Raw genomic sequence first — 19823 nt, forward strand, 5'->3', positions numbered from 1 at the left:
AATTGGAGTATATTGTCAGAGTGAATTTACGAATGTACCCTAGTATGTCAAAAGTCCCCGGATGTCGTACTACATTCGACAAAATACGAAGTATACAAGCAGTGGACACTATTTACGTACTTTTAGGGCCCATAATGCAATTCTTCAGAAAATGTGTGTGGCTTCACAACATTTTCAGAAGAAAGGTTGGATGGGACGCTGGTGGAAGTGGATGCTGAGTTGGAATTAAGCAAATTTGGTGAAGACCAATGTTCTGAATGGACAACAGTAGTATCAAAACCTGGAACAAAAAGGAAATAGTCTAAAATTGGAGTGGAGGATACGTGTGAAAATGATAATGAATCGCTTCTTGTTGGGATGCATTTGTTGAGTAAGGATGCATATGTCGGAAACCCTTTTGAGGAGTCAAACATTGTGAAGTATGCACTTGGAAAAGTGGAGTCTGTCAGATTGACCAGGAGTGGTCTTAATTGTATTTCTGAAGAGCAGAGGAAGATTTCAGTGGTCCTCAAAAGAATCCGGACAACAGAAGTTTTGTGTTTTGAACTTCGGAGTAGAGCACCCGTCAAAGGAGTTACCTGAAGAAAATTCCTGGTGTGGTTGGTGCCCGGCGTTTGACCCGCTGAGTGAATGGAGGAAAATGATAATGTCTGTCGGTCCTGTTGTTTTTTGATAAAGAAAAATACCTATGCATGTGAAGCTTGGTTATTTAAGATATGCCGTAAGAGCTTTCGTCCTCAAACAACTGCAGTGTAAGAATTGTAAAGGATTTGGACATGTGTGCAGACGAACAGAGTACAGTGCATTCAGAAAGTATTCAGACCCCTTGTCATTTTCCACATTTTTTTACATTACAGCTTTATTCTATTATTATTATTTTGAATTTTACCCTGTTTTCTCCCCAATTTCGTGGTATCCAATTGTTTAGTAGCTACTATCTTGACTCATCGCTACAATTCCCGTACGGGCTCGGATGAGACGATGGTTGAAAGTCATGCGTCCTCCAATACACAACCCAACCAAGCCGCACTGCTTCTTAACACAACCGCCAGCCGCACCAATGTGTCGGATGAAACACTGTGCACCTGGCAACCTTGGTTAGCACGCACTGCGCCCGGCCCGCGACAGGAGTCGCTGGTGCACGATGAGACAAGGATATCCCTACCGGCCAATCCCTCTCTAACCCGGACGACGCTAGGCCAATTGTGCATCGCCCCATGGACCTCCCGGTCGCGGCCGGTTACGACAGATTCTGGGCGCAAACCCAGAGTCTCTGGTGGCACAGCTGGCGCTGAAGTACAGCGCACTTAACCACTGCGCCACCCGGGAGGCCACAGCCTTATTCTAAAAGGGATTTAAAAAACAAATCCCTCATCAAACTACACACTGTACCCCATAATGACAAAGCGAAAACAGTTTTTTAGATTTAATAAAATCTCAAACTAAAATACAGAAATAACTTATTTACATGAGTATTCAGAGCCTTTGCCACGAGACTTTTTTTATTTATTTATTTATTTTACCTTTATTTAACCAGGTAGGCAAGTTGAGAACAAGTTCTCATTTACAATTGCGACCTGGCCAAGATAAAGCAAAGAAAATTTAAAATAAAAATAAAAATTGAGCTCAGGTGCAATGGAAACACGATGATCATCCTTGATTCGGGGTCCACCATGTGATAAATACAATTGATTGAACATGATTTGGAAAGGCACACACCTGTCTATATAAGGTCACACAGTTAACAGTGCATGTCAGAGCAAAAATCAAGCATTGAGGTCGAAGGAATTGTCCGTAGAGCTCCGATACAGGATTGTGTCGAGGCACAGATCTGGCGAAGGATATCAAAACATTTCTTTAGCATTGAAGGTCCCCAAGATCACTGTGACCTCCATCATTCTAAAATGGAAGAGGTTTAGAACCACCAAGACTCTTCCTAGAGCTGGCTACTGTGCCAAACTGAGCAATCAGGGGAGAAGGACCTTGGTCAGGGAGGTGACCAAGAACCCGATTGTGACTCTGAAAGAGCTCCAGAGTTACTCTGTGGAGATGGGAGAACCTTCCAGAAGGACAACCATCTCTGCAGCACTCCACCAATCAGGCCTTTATGGTACAGTGGCCAGACAGAAGCCACTCCTCAGTAAAAGGCCCATGACAGCCCGCTTGGAGTTTGCCAAAATGCACCAAAATGACTCTCAGACCTGGCACCATCCCTACAGTGAAGCATGGTGGTGGCAGCATCATGCTGAGGGGTGATGCTTTTCAGTGGCAGGGACTGGGAGACTAGTCAGGATTGAGGGAAAGACGAACAGAGCGAAGTACAGAGAGATCCTTGATGAAAACCTACTCAAGAGAGCTCAGGACCTCAGACTGGGGGCGAAGGTTCACCTTCCAACAGGACAACTATCCTAAGCACACAGCCAAGACAATGCAGGTGTGACTTCGGGACAAGTCCTTGAGTGGCCCAGCCAGAACCCAGATTTGAACCGGATTGAACATCTCTGGAGAGAGCAGAAAATAGCTGTGCAGCAACACTCCCCATCCAACCTGACAGAGCTTCAGAGGCTTTACAGAGAAGAATGGGAGAAACTCCCCAAATACAGTGGGCCAAGCTTATAGCGTCATACCCAAGAAGACTCTAGGCTGTAATTGCTGCCAAAGGTGCTTCAACAAAGTACTAAGTAAAGGGTCTGAATACTTATGTAAATGTAATATTTCCGGATAAAACAATATAAATTGCAAAAAAATATAGAATAATCTGTTTTTGCTATGTCATTATGGGTTATTGGGTGTAGATTGATGAGGGAAAAATACAATTTAATCAATTTTAGAATAAGGCTGTAACGAAACAAAATATGGAGAAGTCAAGGGGTCTGAATGCTTTCCGAATGCACTGTACTCTGTTTGTCTGCACATACTTGAAACATGGCCAAATCCTTTACAATTCTTACACTGCAGTGGTTTGGGGACGAAACAAGTGATGCTAGTGAAGGTATATTAGTGGATGCACCACAGCTTGTAGTACATGTTTGATGCCAGACAAAAGAGGCCCTGTGTGTTAAAAAGGTGGCCACACCTTTGCCACAGTTATAAACTACAGCACATGTCTCAAAGAAGTCGAAGAAACTGGACATTATTGTGGCTGCGGGATTTTAAATCTGAAGACTTTGAGGGGGTACGTAATGGCACCGGAAGAGATCACATCTGTTTTATTTATTTATTTTTAACAGAAAAGTTGTTTGATTTATTTTATTTTATTTATTTATTGGCCATTTTTTGGTGGTTACATTTTTGGGGAGAATCCTGTTTCCATCCCGCATAGTAGGTGGCAAAATGCACATTACATTGTGTTGATCGCCAATATACCATAGAAGAAGAAAAAGTCCAACGAGAACGGATATAAATTAATTGCTTTAACTAATTATGACAAATGTTAAGAAATGTTGAGCAATGTAATAAAGTAATGACTTTTCAAATAAGTTACATTACGTTGGCTGACAATTTGTTAGCTATGCTAGCCTTAGTAATCGCATACCATATCATTACAGCAGTTGCTTCTATGTTAGCTATCTACCTAACGTTAGTTGGCTACTAATATATCGAACTTGCCAGTACATGTATATTAACTATATGTTGTCTAACTAACTACCCGACGTTTATTGACTTGATTATTCATGTCATTCTTAGCTTAGCTAACCGGTGTAGTCATTGTGCGTTCTAAATGGACATTGTTATTGAAGTCTTAAGATGTCTAGCTAGTAATTTTTTATGCTAACAAGCTAGGAAATTGCATAGCAACAGTATCAACTTCCGGTAGTAGCGCTAGTACAGTCAACTGAAAGGATACCGATCATTTACAGTATACTAAAATTGACTAATAGTATATAGTATGTTAGTATGGGTATTCGAAAACAGCTTAGATGTTTTTGAAATAAGAATTTGATGCAAAGCCGTAGGCCTATGTTCATGACCAGATTTAATAAGCAAAGGTGTACATTTTAAATACAAATGGTAGACTGAATGTAGCCTAATAAAATATGTATGAAGAAAGAAATTATAAATAATTTCCCATTCAGTTTCACACTCGCGATCCCCCAAAACCTGCTCACTGCGCTAGCTCACTCGACCTGTGTCGATTGACAGTTGGTCTAATCAGAGGCTGTGTGTGTTTCACTAGCCAATCAGTTTTTTTGCAATTGCGATATTATCTCTGGCTGTGTGGAGAGTAGTCTATTCCATGGAGGCAAAATGAGTGACAAAACTTTACAGATAATTTCAAGTCATCAGTCTCAAGTCAAAGTTGAATCCCGAGTCTTGAGGCTCCAAGTCGAAGTCAAGTCTCAAGTTATTTTATTTTATACCAAGTTGAGTCTCAAGTCATCAAATTTGACTCCAAGTCATGTAAGTCGAGTACACACCTCTGGTTATGTACGGGAACTGGAGAAATGTGGCTGCAACAAAAAAGAGGATCAGAAGACAGTCAAGTCAAAGCTGAATAAAGACAAGGCCTCAAAGGAATTAACAAAAGAGAGTAAATATATAATTTACTATGTTATCAATTTAATTTAAAAAAATGAAATAAAGTTTGTATAAGCTTATTATTTCTTGTTTTATGATATACAGTTGAAGTCGGAAGATTACACCTAGGTTGGAGTCATTAAAACTCGTTTTTCAACCGCTCCACAAATTTCTTGTTAACTAATTATAGTTTTGGCAAGTCGGTTAGGACATCTACTTTGTGCATGACACAAGTAATTTTTCCAACAATTGTTTACAGACAGATTATTTCACTTAGAAATTCACTGTATCACAGTGGGTCAGAAGTTACCATACACTAAGTTGACTGTGCCTTTAAACAGCTTGGAAAAGTCCGGAAAATGATGTCATGGCTTTAGAAGCTTCTGCTAGGCTAATTGACATCATTTGAGTCAATTGGAGGTGTACCTGTGGATGTATTTCAAGGCCTACCTTCTAACTCAGTGCCTCTTCGCTTGACATCATGGGAGAATCAAAAGAAATCTGCCAAGACCTCAGAAAAAAAGTCTGGTTCATCCTTGGGAGCAATTTCCAAACGCCTGAAGGTGCCATGCCTGAAGGTACCAAGTATAAATACCATGGATACCACGCAGCCGTCATACCGCTCAGGAGAGGCGTTTTGTCTCCTAGAGATGAACGTACTTTGGTGTAAAAAGTGCAAATCAATCCCAGAACAAAAGCAAAGGACCTTGTGAAGATGCTGGAGGAACAGGTACAAAAGTATCTGTAGCCACAGTAAAATGAGTCCTATAACGATTTAACCTGAAAGGCCGCTCAGCAAGGAAGAAGCCACTGCTCCAAAACCGTCATAAAAAGGCCAGACTACAGTTTGCAACTGCACATGGGGACAAATATCGTACTTTTTGGAGAAATGTCCTCTGGTCTGATGAAACAAAAATAGAACTGTTTGGCCATAATGACCATTGTTATGTTTGGAGGAAAAAGGGGGAGGCTTGCAAGCCGAAGAACACCATCCCAAATGTGAAGCACGGGGATGGCAGCATCATGTTGTGGGGGTGTTTTGCTGCAGTAGGGACTGGTGCACTTCACAAAATAGATGGCTTCAAATTATGTGGTTGTATTGAAGCAAGATCACAAGACATGAGTCAGGAAGTTAAAGCTTGGTCGCAAACGGGTCTTCCAAATGGACGATGACCCCAAGCATACTTCAAAAGTTGTGGCAAAATGGCTTAAAGACAACAAAGTCAAGGTATTGGAGTGGTCATCACAAATCCCTGACCTCAATCCTATAGAAATTTTGTGGGCAGAAATGAAAAAGCGTGTGCGAGCAAGGAGGCCTATACAAACCTGACTCAGTTACACCAGCTCTGTCAGGAGGAATGGGCCAAAATTAACCCAACTTATTGTCAGAAGCTTGTGGAAGGCTACGCAAAATGTTTGACCCAAGTTAAACAATTTAAAGGCAATGTTACCAAATACTAATTGAGTGTATGTAATCCTTACCCACTGGGAATGGGATGAAATAAATAAAAGCTGAAATAAATCATTCTCTCTACTATTATTCTGACATTTCACATTCTTAAAATAAAGTGGTGATCCTAACTGACCTAAGACAGGGAATCTTTACTAGGATTAAATGTCAGGAATTGTGAAAAACGGAGTTTAAATGTATTTGGCTAAGGTGTATGTAAACTTCCGACTTCAACTGTAACTACAGTTAACATAAACTTGAGGAAATAACATGTGAACTACTCTAGACTACTCTAGCTGTGACACAGTAGTAAAACAAGAAGATGTAAATCGTGATTTTGAATTGGCAAACATTAGTAAATGTTTTCAATCGTAATTCAGAAGGGTTTATGTTGGAAATTTAAAACGATCAGGAGAAATTCAGTAGTGACACAACACTAAACGCATAGATGGCACTGGCAGTAGGAATTCAATAGGAATTTAGCAGGCAAACAGCAGTGTAGGCATTGTGTAGTAATTAAATAGTGAACATGTAGGAATTGTGCAGGTATGTGTGGGTTTTATGTAGTAGATACACAAATGTTCAGTAGTTACACAGTAGTCATTAAGGGAGAATTATGTAGTGATTTGAGTAGGACGTAATTTAGTGTTCACCAGTAATGAAACGTCACAATTTATCACTCTCACACTTCTTAAATTACTACATAAATCACTACTGGTTTACTACACATGTCAATAGCAATCAAGTAGTAAAACCGGTAAGTTTTGTGTAGATCTTGAGTAGTAGTGATGAGTAGTTATTCAGTAGAACCTTTTCATGAGGGCAAACAAACCGCACTGTGGAGACATCGCACTGAACTTGACTTTAAAGGTACAAGTATTTTACACTTGAGCCGCCACCGCGTTTACTTTACACATCCACACCAAATGTGATCTCCTTGAATGCCGGAGACATTGCTTCAAAAGTGCGATGACGGCGCAGTGTGTTTGTTTGCATCCTATTATGTTTCATTCTGATATTACTATTTGTCCGACATTTATAACAAAATAAGAATTGTGGCTCAGAAAGACAAGCCTTCGTGTGTTGCTGTTCGGTGCTAAATATAATCACAGCTCTTTGAAGGTCTTTTTTGGCATGACATTCTGAAATGTCAACAAGTTGTCGACATTACTTATATTGTCCCCTGTAAATTATCTGCTTTTGCAACTTTTTGATGACAACATAAGGGAGAATTACTTACAGATACAGTACTTTTCAAAGTCTGTATGCTTTGATGTCTTACTTTACCCCCCCCCCCCCCCCCCCCCCCGATTTCGCATGACTGGCATCATGGAAACAAACATGAGAGAGTATGCCAGCCTGTGTGCCAGCATGTAAGCCTCTCGTGGGAAGGCATCCTGTGTCAGCTGATAAGGGAGCTGTGAAGCAGGAGAGGGGTTTGTTGACCTCCTCATGTCACACCACAGAGATAGACTTGAAAACACCCACGCACCAATACACACTGACAAACTTAAACCTGTCACTGCTCTGGGACATCCATGCCACTTGTAGAGTGAGTGATGAGAACAACAAAGGCTTCAAAATGAACCCCAACTTTGGTGACACTTTATTTGGATCGTCTCAAGTAGATGGTTTGTAGATGTCTCGTAGAATTTTCAGTAGATATTCAATAACTGTCAACAACAGTTCAACCAACTATCCACTAACCCTTATCCTCCTAACCCTAAACTTAACCATTACCCTTATTGTAAACCTAACTCTAACTGTAAACGTAGCAAGCAGTTGCTTATCAACATATCGTTTGTTGAACGTATGACCATTTATAGAACATCTATATGGGACTATCTAAATAAAGTTTGACTCTGACTTTTTCATCTAATGTCAGGGTCCAGTTATTGTTAGGGTTTTAGATAACTTTCTTGTACTGAATGAATTGGCCAGCTTTTGTAGCTCGGATGAAATAAAAGTTCATCCAAGGCATCACATTTCCATCCATGCCATGAGTCCCAAGGCAGGTAATCATAGATAGGCTATTTATCTTTGGATGACCACTTTCTTGGTTGGAATGACACCAACAGATAACTTACTTGGATCATCTGTCCCAGATCACTTTCTTATACTTCCAGTTTAGGTTTTGGACCATCCAGGGCCATGTTCAGATTACTGTATTGGACCCTGAAAACAAACACAACATTTTGACATATCATTAGGGTTCCCCCAGATCACTTTTCTGGACTTTCACAGTTAGTGAATGTTAGTTAGTCTATGTTCTCAAAAGACATACTTTTTCAACAACAACAAAAAATTCTAAAAGTACCTTATACCCAGATTCAATATGTGAGGACACCCAAAGGGTATACTGATATTGGGCAGATAGGATGCTTAGAAAAATAATTCAGGTTAGTGATTTCCTCGCAATTAGCTAATTCTCTGAACCCTACTAGCCTTATCAGCTGGTTCTTGGCTAACCTTGCTCTTCCAGAGGCTGCAGTGACATTGACCACAGACCAAGAGATACGCACTGTTCTTACACCAGTCATTGGCCCAGTCCAAGATAACTATCACTGTTGATCTTTCTCTGTTTCCACTTGCCATCATTGTTTTCAGTGCATTGAGTTAAATACCTATTTTCACTGTACTGTATTGAATTTGTCATATTTAAAAAAATATATATATTAGGCATGATTATCCACCCTAAAATGGGTATTTATTGCTTTCTTACCATGGACACACCTGCAGCAGAAGTCCTGCTATAATACTCTGTGCACGCATCCATTTCTGGCTTTCATAATGGATCCACATCTGATATTTCATCTGAGAAGTGAGGAGACTTTGGTGCTTGTCGTATTTGCCAATGACAAAAAATACCCTCATGCTTCTTTTGTGCTCTGAACTGGAAAATCTATCTTGGGTGTGTCTAGAGAGAATAGAGAAGTTACGTTGCCAGGTATAATACAATCCGGCATTGTTCTGCTTAGTTTTGCATTGTTCTGCTTAGTCAGCTCTAGCTTCTCCTCCCAGGTCAAGACCCGAGCCTCTTATTCATAGAGTCTCATAGGACAAACTTGAATGAAAGGGGATGTCATAGGAGACTGATGTAAATGTGAGAGAATCTCTTAGCCAAGAGAGCGTGAAATATCAGAATTCCTACAGCAATAGGCGCACAATCCAGAGAATGTCATTATTGATTGAATGTCACTGCATTTGCAGTCCTTACCAGTCTTGTGCTATATGACTCTTGATTTCAAAATACCAAAGTTACACAAGTACCAAAACATAACATTGTAATAACATTTGCAACAAGAACATTTGCAACAAAGCAACTCCAAAACCTTTCCCATTTCCATTTGCAAAAGATACACACTTTGGACAGACATGTCAATTTCACAGTTTATTGTCCATTTTCATGAGAAAAAGTCATAAGAATGTGTGGCCAAATCCATATAATCTATAATCTATCCTCGATGGCCACACAATAATGTTGATATAGTCATTGCGAGTGATTTGTTTGACCGCCCCCCCCCCCCCCCCCACCTCGAGATCCACAAGATGACATGTGTGAGGTCCTATATACTGTATTGCTCAGTATATATACAGTATATAGTCATAGCACCTAATCACACCATAACTCCAATTAGATTCATTAAAGCTGAGGTGTCATTTTTTTTAAAAAAGTGGTTCTATTTATGATAGCGATTTACAGAGTGTAAAAGGGCCGGTCATGGAGGCACTTAGCTAATGTATGGATTTACAGACATTCCTTCACTCGGTTTCGGAGAAGAAGCCTCCTCTTGTTCCCTTTGGTTCCACAGAGCTCCCTGCTGCTCTGTTACATAACACCGTGGCCCATTATCATAGGGGCTTAGAAGCGGGGGTCCAACTTTCCCAGCAGCGCTGACTCTGCCAACGCACCACCCGCTATTTGTCACTGCCATGGAGGGAGGAAGGGAGGGAGGGCAGGTGTAGGAAGGTGAGGGGGATGACGTAAGGAGGGGAGATACAGTGCTTGGCATGTGGCAATATTTAGCTTCCCCTTCACAAGAACGCAATGCACACTCACAAACACACACACGCCTCTCCTCCCTTCCCTCTTCTTTCTCTTCAATCTCCTCTATTTCAGTGACCAGGAATTCCTGACAGTCTTTCTCTTACCGGGTCACGTGGTGACCTTGTTTTGAATGAGGACTAAAGGACTAAATGTCCTTGTGAGAAGAGAGTGGGGATAGTTGAGAGTGACAACAACAACAATAACAACACACACTCACACTCTCTCTCACACACACACACTCACACACATTGGATCTGGGAAGAAGAGAACAACACTCTACCAAGTTTAAAATAACCCAGCAACATCTATTTCAGGTTTTATATGAGGTGGGAACACGTTCCAGCTCCAAGAACTTGAAACGACCTAAACGGAAAGGGAACAGGAAGGCAGCACATGACATATGTACAGAAGCTAGTGTTTGCTGGGTCAATGCCTTGTAAAAACAGCACCACTGATGGCCTGTGCTCCTGCCCAAAGTCACCCTAGTGTGTGTGTGTGTGTGTGTGTGTGTGTGTGTGTGTGTGTGTGTGTGTGTGTGTGTGTGTGTGTGTGTGTGTGTGTGTGTGTGTGTGTGTGTGTGTGTGTGTGTGTGTGTGTGTGTGTGCGTGGGTGAGTGTGTGTGAAGGGGAAGCTAAATATCCTCATAGCAGGGGAGCCTTACAGATCCTGGGTATGTTTCCTCAGATAGGGAACAAGGGTTATCCTCATATTACAGAACTAGGCCATGAGAGACAGGTTGTGGAACAATAGAACTCTGGAGTCATCAGAATTCTCCCTACAGGAAGAGTGAAATATTTCAGACAGTATTGAAATAACAATCCCAAAACCCTGCTGAGGCCATGAAATGTATGAATTGAGATGGATGGTCAATCTTTTACTCACCAGGTGCCTATCTTGATGGGGTTACTTGGCATGTATGAGGTCATTGCTTACCATGACATTTCTGTGCTTAGTGAAATGCAGAAATGCATAGACACATACAGTACGTACATAGTGATGGGGGAAAAATTGATACAGTTATATTATTTTTTACGATGTATCGTATCATTTTGACAATATCGCAATATTATTTTTGCACTAGTTGGCTGTACCTGCACCAAAACTCCACTGTTTTCCTTTATAGCTTGTTCTCCATCTTCTTTTTAAATAGGGAGCCCATTTGTTTTCGAGCACTTTTAAACTTGTTTTCTCATGGCTCTCTCTTGTCCCTCTGCAGCAGACATATGGTGTGCAATATGTTTGGAACGAATCGCAATAAAATCACAGTATCGAATCGCATACATATCAAATTGTGAGAATCGCAATGTATATATCGTATCAGCACCTACATATCATGATAATATCGTATTGTGAGGTCCCTGGCAAATCCCAGCCCTAGTACATAACATAGGATAAAGAATACTTTCTTATCCACTTACCTTCTTCCAGGTACAGACCTTTCAGAGCGGTCAGATTTCTTAAGGTCGGATTTATTACTGCGTGCACCAGCGCAAAGATTGACCTGTTATTTCCAGAATGGAATAACAAAAAAACAGTATTTGGTAAAAAAAAAAAAATCTTTCTTCTCTTAACCTATATTTGACCCCTTTGTTCTATTGTAAAAAATTTACAGTATATATATTTCTTCAGACCAAATAACAGGTGTTCGCTTTGTACCTGTACAAATTCTTAGTCAATATGACCACATGTGCCCTAAAACCCAAATCAAAGTTTGTCATTAAAAACAAAACTTAAAAGAGTGTCTGCAGATTGTTGAACCTACTCATCGGATAGCTTCAGCTCTCATGCTTCGCTTGCGTTGCTCCCGAATGTGGAACTTCATATTGAAAAATGAGGTATGAGTGGAGTAGTTATTGCCAGTGGCTGCTGGCTGATTGGCTGTGAGTAGACTTTCCATCCCTCTCCAGAAACTCTAATTACCCAGAGTAAACTCATTTACGGTGCTAGCATTTCTAGCATGCTATTTTCTTGAAAGAATATCAGAAATCATATTTTTATGCAATTTGGTTGGAATGACACTAACCCACGTGGGCCTCAGTGAACATTATTGGCTGTTTATTTTGGTGTAAAGTATCCCTTTAATGTTGCTCATCAACGTATCCTAGGGCTGGAAAAGACAGGATGTCAACATATTCCCTAAACACTGCACTACTTTTGAACATGGGAGCGCAGACTAGGGTGCCATTTCAAACGCAATCAAAGTCCTTGTGGTGCTGCTTCACTAGACAGAAAAGCGAGGAGCTATTTTGAGCAGGCTGCAAGGGTTTAAGGGGTGAAGGGGAGGTAAACAAAGGGGCATCAGCAGGCCACCCCCGGATACAACTTCAAAGCATTCTTTCCCCATGAGTGTAGAGCTACCGAGGTTTAACCAGAGGGGGAAGGGTGAATCCTCTAATCCTCAAAACTGAAACTGTTTAGCGGGGATTGATTGATTGACTTAATTGAAACTCTTTATTGCACTCATTTACCAAGTTAGCACTTTCCATTGGTCGCCTTTGGGTCAAGGAACCCTCATTTCAAACTCATGTAATGCCATATAGATATGTTACAGTGATGTTATGTTTTAAGTTTTCAAACAAAACCACCTCTAAACAGTTCCACAATAATGTACAGTATTTGTGACAAACTAGCTCACAGTTTTCCTTATTCATTATTGCTCCTATGGCAGCTCAGATTGATGAATGTTACAGTGATTTCAATGTTGAAGAATAAGTGACTTTCAACATCTGTAAGAAAAAGGGTATATATACCGTATATACAGTATTTTTCCAGTATATAGTAATAGGACCAAGATTAGTGTTGGTATCAATACTAATATCAATATTAACTATACATGGTTGTTTGTTGTGTCACAGTGAGTGGCAGGAGAATCGCTCCTGTTGAGTGACCAGCGACCCAGCTGCTAGCCATCACACCACCAAGAATCTCACCTTGGCCGTATACAGGCACTTCTCGCCCTCCCACCTCCCTCACACCTCTCTCTGTCACGCCTGCCAGTCGGTGTCTTTGAAGTGGAATGAACACGTGCACACACACACAGGCACACACACACACACACACACACACACACACACACACACACACACACACACACACACACACACACACACACACACACACACACACACACACACCTCTGTCCCCCCTGACCCCCCTAGAATTTGTGTCAACAATAAACAAGCTGTCACCCTCTGTTCCAAATACAGACTGTACACGACGTGACGTGTGACTGTGAGGTGAGGCTCCCATAATGGCTCCCTGATGCTATGGCTGTCACGCTCATTTCACTACAAATGCTTTCACTATACCATCTTTAGTTTCTGGACCTGGGCTGAGTTTCCCAAAGCCCTTTTAGCTCAACATGGTCTCATTAGAACATGTCAAAATAGTGACATTGAACAATGAATAGTACCAGTCAAAGGTTTGGACACACCTACTCATACAAGGGTTTTTCTTCTTTTTTTTTTACAATCTTCTATGTTGTAGAATAATAGTGAAGACCACAAAACTATAAAATAACACATATGGAACCATGTAGTGTACTGTAGTGTGGGTAATGTTTTCCTGGCCCACGTTAATTCAGTCTGTTCTGGAAACAAAGTGTAGTGTACTGTAGTGTGTGTAATGTTTTCCTGGCCCACGTTAATTCAGTCTGTTCTGGAAACAAAGGGGGTCCGACACGCTACTGGATGGGTGTAGTTAATAAAGTGTATGTGTCGTTCACAACTAGGATGGGTAACACTTTATTTTAAAGGTCCGTAATAAACCATTTATAAGGCATTTATAAATTGTGTGTTCACCATTTATTAATCATTACTCCCACATAAATAAACCATTTACTAACCATTACTAAAGTGTTTTTGCAGACCTTGATCTAAAGTGAGTGCTATTTATACTTTATGAATAACTGAAAAAATGTTTTGAGTGACCAGTGTAATTTCTCACAAAAATATGGGCATGCCAATGGTAGACATTCCTGCTGTACCTGGTAAAATAACAAGCACACAACACAGGATGTGTAAGGAAACATGCTTCACGGTGGGAACTACACATGTGGAGATCATCTGTTCACCTACTCTACGTCTCACAAAGACATGGCGGTTGTAACCAAAAATCTCAAATTTGGACTCATCAGACCAAAGGACAGATATCCACCGGTCTAATGTCCATTGCCTGTGTTTCTTGGCCCAAGCAAGTAACTTCTTCTTATTTGTGTCCTTTAGTAGTGGTTTCTTTGCAGCAATTCGACCATGGAGGCCTGATTGATGCAGTCTCTTCTGAACAATTGATGTTGAGATGTGTCTATTACTTGAACTCTGTGATGCATTTATTTGGGCTGCAATTTCTGAGCCTGGTCATTCTAATGAACTTATCCTCTGCAGAAGAGGTAACTCTGGGTCTTTCTTTCCTGTCCTCACGAGAGCCAGTTTCTTCATAGCGCTTGATGTTTTGGCGACTGCACTTGAAGAAACTTTCAATGTTCTTGACTGACCTTCATGTCTTAAAATAATGGTGGACTGTCGTTTGTCTTTGCTTATTTGAGTTGTTCTTGCCATAAAATAGACTTGGTCTTTTACCAAATAGGGCATCTTCTGTATACCACCCATACCTTGCCACAACACAACTGATTGGCTCAAACGCATTAAAAAGGAAATTCCACAAATTAACTTTTAACAAGGCACACCTGTTAATTGAAATGCATTCCAGGTGATTACCTCATGAAACTGGTTGAGAGAATGCCAAGAGTGTGCAAAGCTGCCATCAAGGCAAAGGGTGGCTACTTTGTTTAACACTTTTATGGTTACTACATGATTCCATATGTGTTATTTCATAGTTTTGATGTCTTCACTATTATTGTACAATGTAACAATAAAGTAAAACCCTGGAATGAGTAGGTGTGTCCAAACTTTTGTCTGGTACTGTATATCATGTATGTAGACATTTTAGTGATACAGCGCTTTCTTAAAGTATTCATACCCTTTGACTTATAATACTTTTTTTGTTACGGCCTGAATTCCAAATGGATTTAAATATATATATATATATATTTCTCACTCATATACATACAATAGCCTATAATAACAAAGTGAAAACTTGTTTTTAGACATTTTTGCAAATGTATTGAAAATTAAATACAGAAATATCTCAACAAAACACAACAAAATGTCGAATAAGTCAAGGGGTATGAATACATTCTGAAGGCACTGTATGTCATGTGTGGTGACATATTTCTTATACAGTATGTAACTATAATGACGTAGTAGTTATATGCGTAGCTAACATAAAGTGCTATTTCTCTCAACGACTCACACTCATGCAACTTGTAGATCAGCAAAGCAATTCATTAGAAACATTGTGTTTGTTCACGAAGAGTGACGTCAAACAACTATTTTATTATAGTGACTCTCTGTTCACGTGGGTTGTGGAGATAAATAATACACTATGCCACATTAAGACTTTGAAAATCTCCCCTGCTCTCCTTTTGTTGCTACCTGTTTTTATTCACTGAAGGGGCATGCTTATGGGTATTAGTAATTGTCCTGTTTTTTTCCCATCTTACTCATTTCAGTCCTGCTTAAAATCAAGACATAACAATGAAATGTTATGTAAAAACTGAAAATCATAAGTCAAATACGCAAGAACAATGTTTCATAACATCTCTGTTTTTCAGGAAGTTTACTATTTCCCCCAGGCAACATTGGGGGGGGGGGGCCTGGAACTTGCCCCCTCTCCTCCTCAGATAGCATATGAACAGGTCATAAACCATGGCAAAAAATAATAGAATTACAAGAAATTACCTGTAAAAAAAATATATCTTAGCCTCATGGCAAAATGTGTAGATTAGCAGGTAATTAGCTTTCAAAATGTGAAATTCTTTCAGCCTAAATGTATCGAATCGCATGAGATTCCAGATTATACTGCACATTTTTCTCTCTGCCCCATGGTAATATGTGTAGAATTGTAGGAAACTAGCTTTAAAACAGCAATTTGGGCTCCCGAGTGGCGCAGCGGTCTAAGGCACTGCATCTCAGTGCTAGAGGTGTCACTACAGACCCTGGTTCAATTCCAGGCTGTATCACAACCGGATGTGATTGGGAGTCCCACAGGGCGGTGCACAATTGGCCCAGTGTTGTCCGGGTTTGTCCAGAGTAGGACGTCATTGTAAATAAGAATTTGTTCTTAACTGACTTGCCAAGTTAAATAAAGGTTCAATTAAAATAACTAAAAACCTTGCTCAGACCTTGTGTGGGGTGGGGGGGGGGCTGCACGCACACACACAGCAATACTCAGAGCAAAGGGAGAATTTGGCATTGAGCTATTTGCTTTTTGACAGCCAAGAGGAGAGCGTTTATGACCTGGCCTGATAATGGACACAGGAATCTTAAGCCTCATACACACACGCTCGCACGCACAAGCACACTCTCTCTCTCTCTCTCTCTCTCTCTCTCTTTCTCGCTCTCTCGCTCTCTCTCTCTGTCTCTCACACACACACAGATTAGAGGAAAAGGAATCCTGTATGCGATGAGCCTTCTTCTGAGAACCAATCAGTATTCTTCAAGGATCATCAACACTGTTTCTCAAATAGAGAATACAAACTATTTCCTATTCAAATTGTGAATGTCAAAATTGCTACTAACAATCTCATAACTTTGCTCGAGAGCCAATGCTCAAACTCTAATGACTTGGCTTGAGAGTGTACTGCTGCATCCACATTATGGCAACTAAATGGTCACAGTTGTAATTATTGGAAGACACCGTGTACAGTGAAAAGATACAGTTGTCTTCTGATAAGTGCATTTCTGTGGAGTTCAGTTTTCCACGCTGTCACTGCCGTTCCAATTCCGTTGGTTTTAACAGGAGTCGACTGTAGGCTACTTAGTCAAGGGAAAAAATACCACAATTGTTGTGAAGTACAATGGAGTATTATCATGTGTCCAATTATCATGATTATATCTAAAAACAAATAGGGATGATATTGTATTTTCACAAAAGACGAGTTATTATACCTAAAACAAATAGGGATGATGTTGTATTTTCATGAGAGACTAGTTAGTCACCGTTAGTGATCCCAATTTATTTAGTTTCTGTGAGGTGTTACTAAGCAACCAGTGTTGGCCTACTGTATGCTGACCTGTTTTGAAATATTAATCAATTCGTTTTTCAAACCGAAGATTTCATGCCCTACTTCTTCCCCTTGTTGTGTGTGTGTGTGTGTGTGTGTGTGTGTGTGTGTGTGTGTGTGTGTGTGTGTGTGTGTGTGTTTGTATGTGTGTGTGTGTGTTTGTATGTGTGTGTGTGTGTGTGTGAACAGCAGTCCATTAGATTAAGAAAACAAAAGGATCACAGGCAGTGTACACATGCATGTGTTTATCACAAGTGTTTTTTTGTGTTGCAGTATGTGGGACTGTGTGTGTGTGTGTGTGTGAGAGAGTGTGTGGGTACGTACGTATGTGCATATGTTTGTGTTCGTGTGACATGTTGTTGTGTACAGAATTCTATCATATCAGTCTAAAGAATAATTGAGAATTCTGGAGTTGGTGCCTTTTTTGGAAATGTGACATGAGTTAGCCATTGTAAAGATGGCCCATAGTGAGTGTGTGTCTGGATTCTATTTGGGGCTCTGTTTCGGCCAAACCAAGCATGACGGGTGTGGAGCGCACAAGGCTCTCAGAGCACCGGGGGTGACGCAACCTTTTCAACTCTGTGAAATAACCCACTACCTTCTGGGATAGCTGACTGGTCATTTGTATTGATTGATTGACAAAATGTAATTAGATAATTTAAAAAAATGCATGTTCAGCCATGTCACTTGGGAGGTTACATCTCACATATGGTAAAAAATGTCAAAAGTTATTTATGATAACAATGTCAGATTTGATACAGATTGGAGTGTACCTTATTCGGTGAGGTTCTGATGGCAGCTCTGCATTGAGGGAAGATCGGTTAACTTTTTATGGCTGGGGGGAGTAGCTTGGGAGTAGCTTGGATGAATAAGGTGCCTAAAGTAAATGGCCTGCTCCCCACATAGCCTGGTTCCTCTCTAGGTTTCTTCCTAGGTATTGGCCTTTCTAGGGAGTTTTTCCTAGCCACCGTGCTTCTACACCTGCATTGCTTGCTGTTTGGGGTTTTAGGCTGGGTTTCTGTACAGCACTTTGAGATATCAGCTGATGTACGAAGGGCTATATAAATAAATTTGATTTGATTTGCTCCTCAGTATCAGTTTCTAATATATGCATTTTATTATTAGTATTGGATAGTAAACACTCCAAAGTTTCTAAAACTGTTTAAATGATGTCTGTGAGTATAAGAGAACTCATATGGCAGGCAAACTCCTGAGTTGAAATCAAAACAGGGAGTCAGAAATCTGAAAGCTTTGTATGTATTCACCAGAGTCCCCAATGAAATCCCCTTGAGATATGAATGATGTTGCACTGCCTAGGGGTTCCACTCGATGTCAACCATCAATATAAATTATAATGAGACTTCTATGATGTTGTGGGAGTGAATGATAGCAGAATCAGTCAGGTGTCTGGCAGTCAGCCATTTTCTGATCATGTTTATTCCTCGTGGTAGTCACTTGCGTTGGAACTTTATTGAAGCTATATGTTAAAAACATCCTAATGATTGATTCTGTACTTATTTTGAAATGTTTCTTCGACCGGTAATATCATGTGCTTTCCCCGTAAATCCTATTTGAAATCGGACACTGTGGTGGGATTAACAACAAGACTACCTTGAAAACGATATAAAATACATGTATGTTTGAGGAATATTAATTATGAGAGTTCTGTTCTTTTGAATATGGCGCCCTGTACTTTCACTGGATGTTGTTATATCGCTCCCGGTAATGGGATCTCAGCCATAAGAAGTCGTTTTGACAAGAAATGTGACGGGTTAAGTAGTTTTGGCAAGAAATGTGATTGGCTAAGTAGCTTTGGCAAGAAATGTGATTGGTTAAGTGTTTAAAAAAAGGCTGGCCCTTATTTATCTCTTTGGTATTGCCCTTCTCTTTATGGTCCTTCGAGCCGGATCAGCTACTATTTTTCATTCAAAGTTAGAAAACAAACACCAAACACAGATTTTAAACAGCAACCTTGTGTATGGTGCTTTGACTCAAACCAAGTTGTCCCTGTAGAGAGGTTGTTAGGGCACTAAAGAAGACACTAATGTTAACTGAGAGCCATACTGGCAGGTGCACCTTTAAACCCTAGTCTTCACTGTACGGCAATGTATAGTGTAATCCATCTCCTCTCATTCAAGGCTAAGGCAGAGTAGAGGTGGGGCAAGGAACATAGCTTATTGAATCAAAGAAGTGCCCTATCGAACCAAAGCAGTAACCTACATTCATAAAGCTCCTCATAGTGATAAGTGCTGATTTAGGATCAGGTTCCCCTGTCTATATAATCTTCTTCATTTTGATCTATAAGGCAAAAGTGATCATAAATCAGCAGTCCTATTCTGACGCGCTTAATGAATAGGGCCCAGGAGTTTCCAGAACGAGCTCAGACGTTAGTCTTACCTTCATACCATGAGAAAACACATTCACATTCATCATTCAAACTTAGTTTCATTCATTAAATAAATGTTGTTTTGATTATTAAATAGATGGCATCCCAGAAATGAGTGTTGCTTCGTCTTAACCTGGAAAAGACTGCACTCATTTTGATTGGACAGAGCCCTAAAAGGATATCTCCCCTCTGTATCTTTCCTTTCCTCTTTTATCTACCTTTCTCTCTTCATCTGTATACCTCTCTCGTGAACCTCTTCCTCCCTCGTTCTTCTCTAAGGCCACAGTGGGCTGCTTTA

Source organism: Oncorhynchus kisutch, linkage group LG1 (assembly GCF_002021735.2).
Source record: "Oncorhynchus kisutch isolate 150728-3 linkage group LG1, Okis_V2, whole genome shotgun sequence".
NCBI classification, from domain to species: Eukaryota; Metazoa; Chordata; class Actinopteri; order Salmoniformes; family Salmonidae; genus Oncorhynchus; species Oncorhynchus kisutch.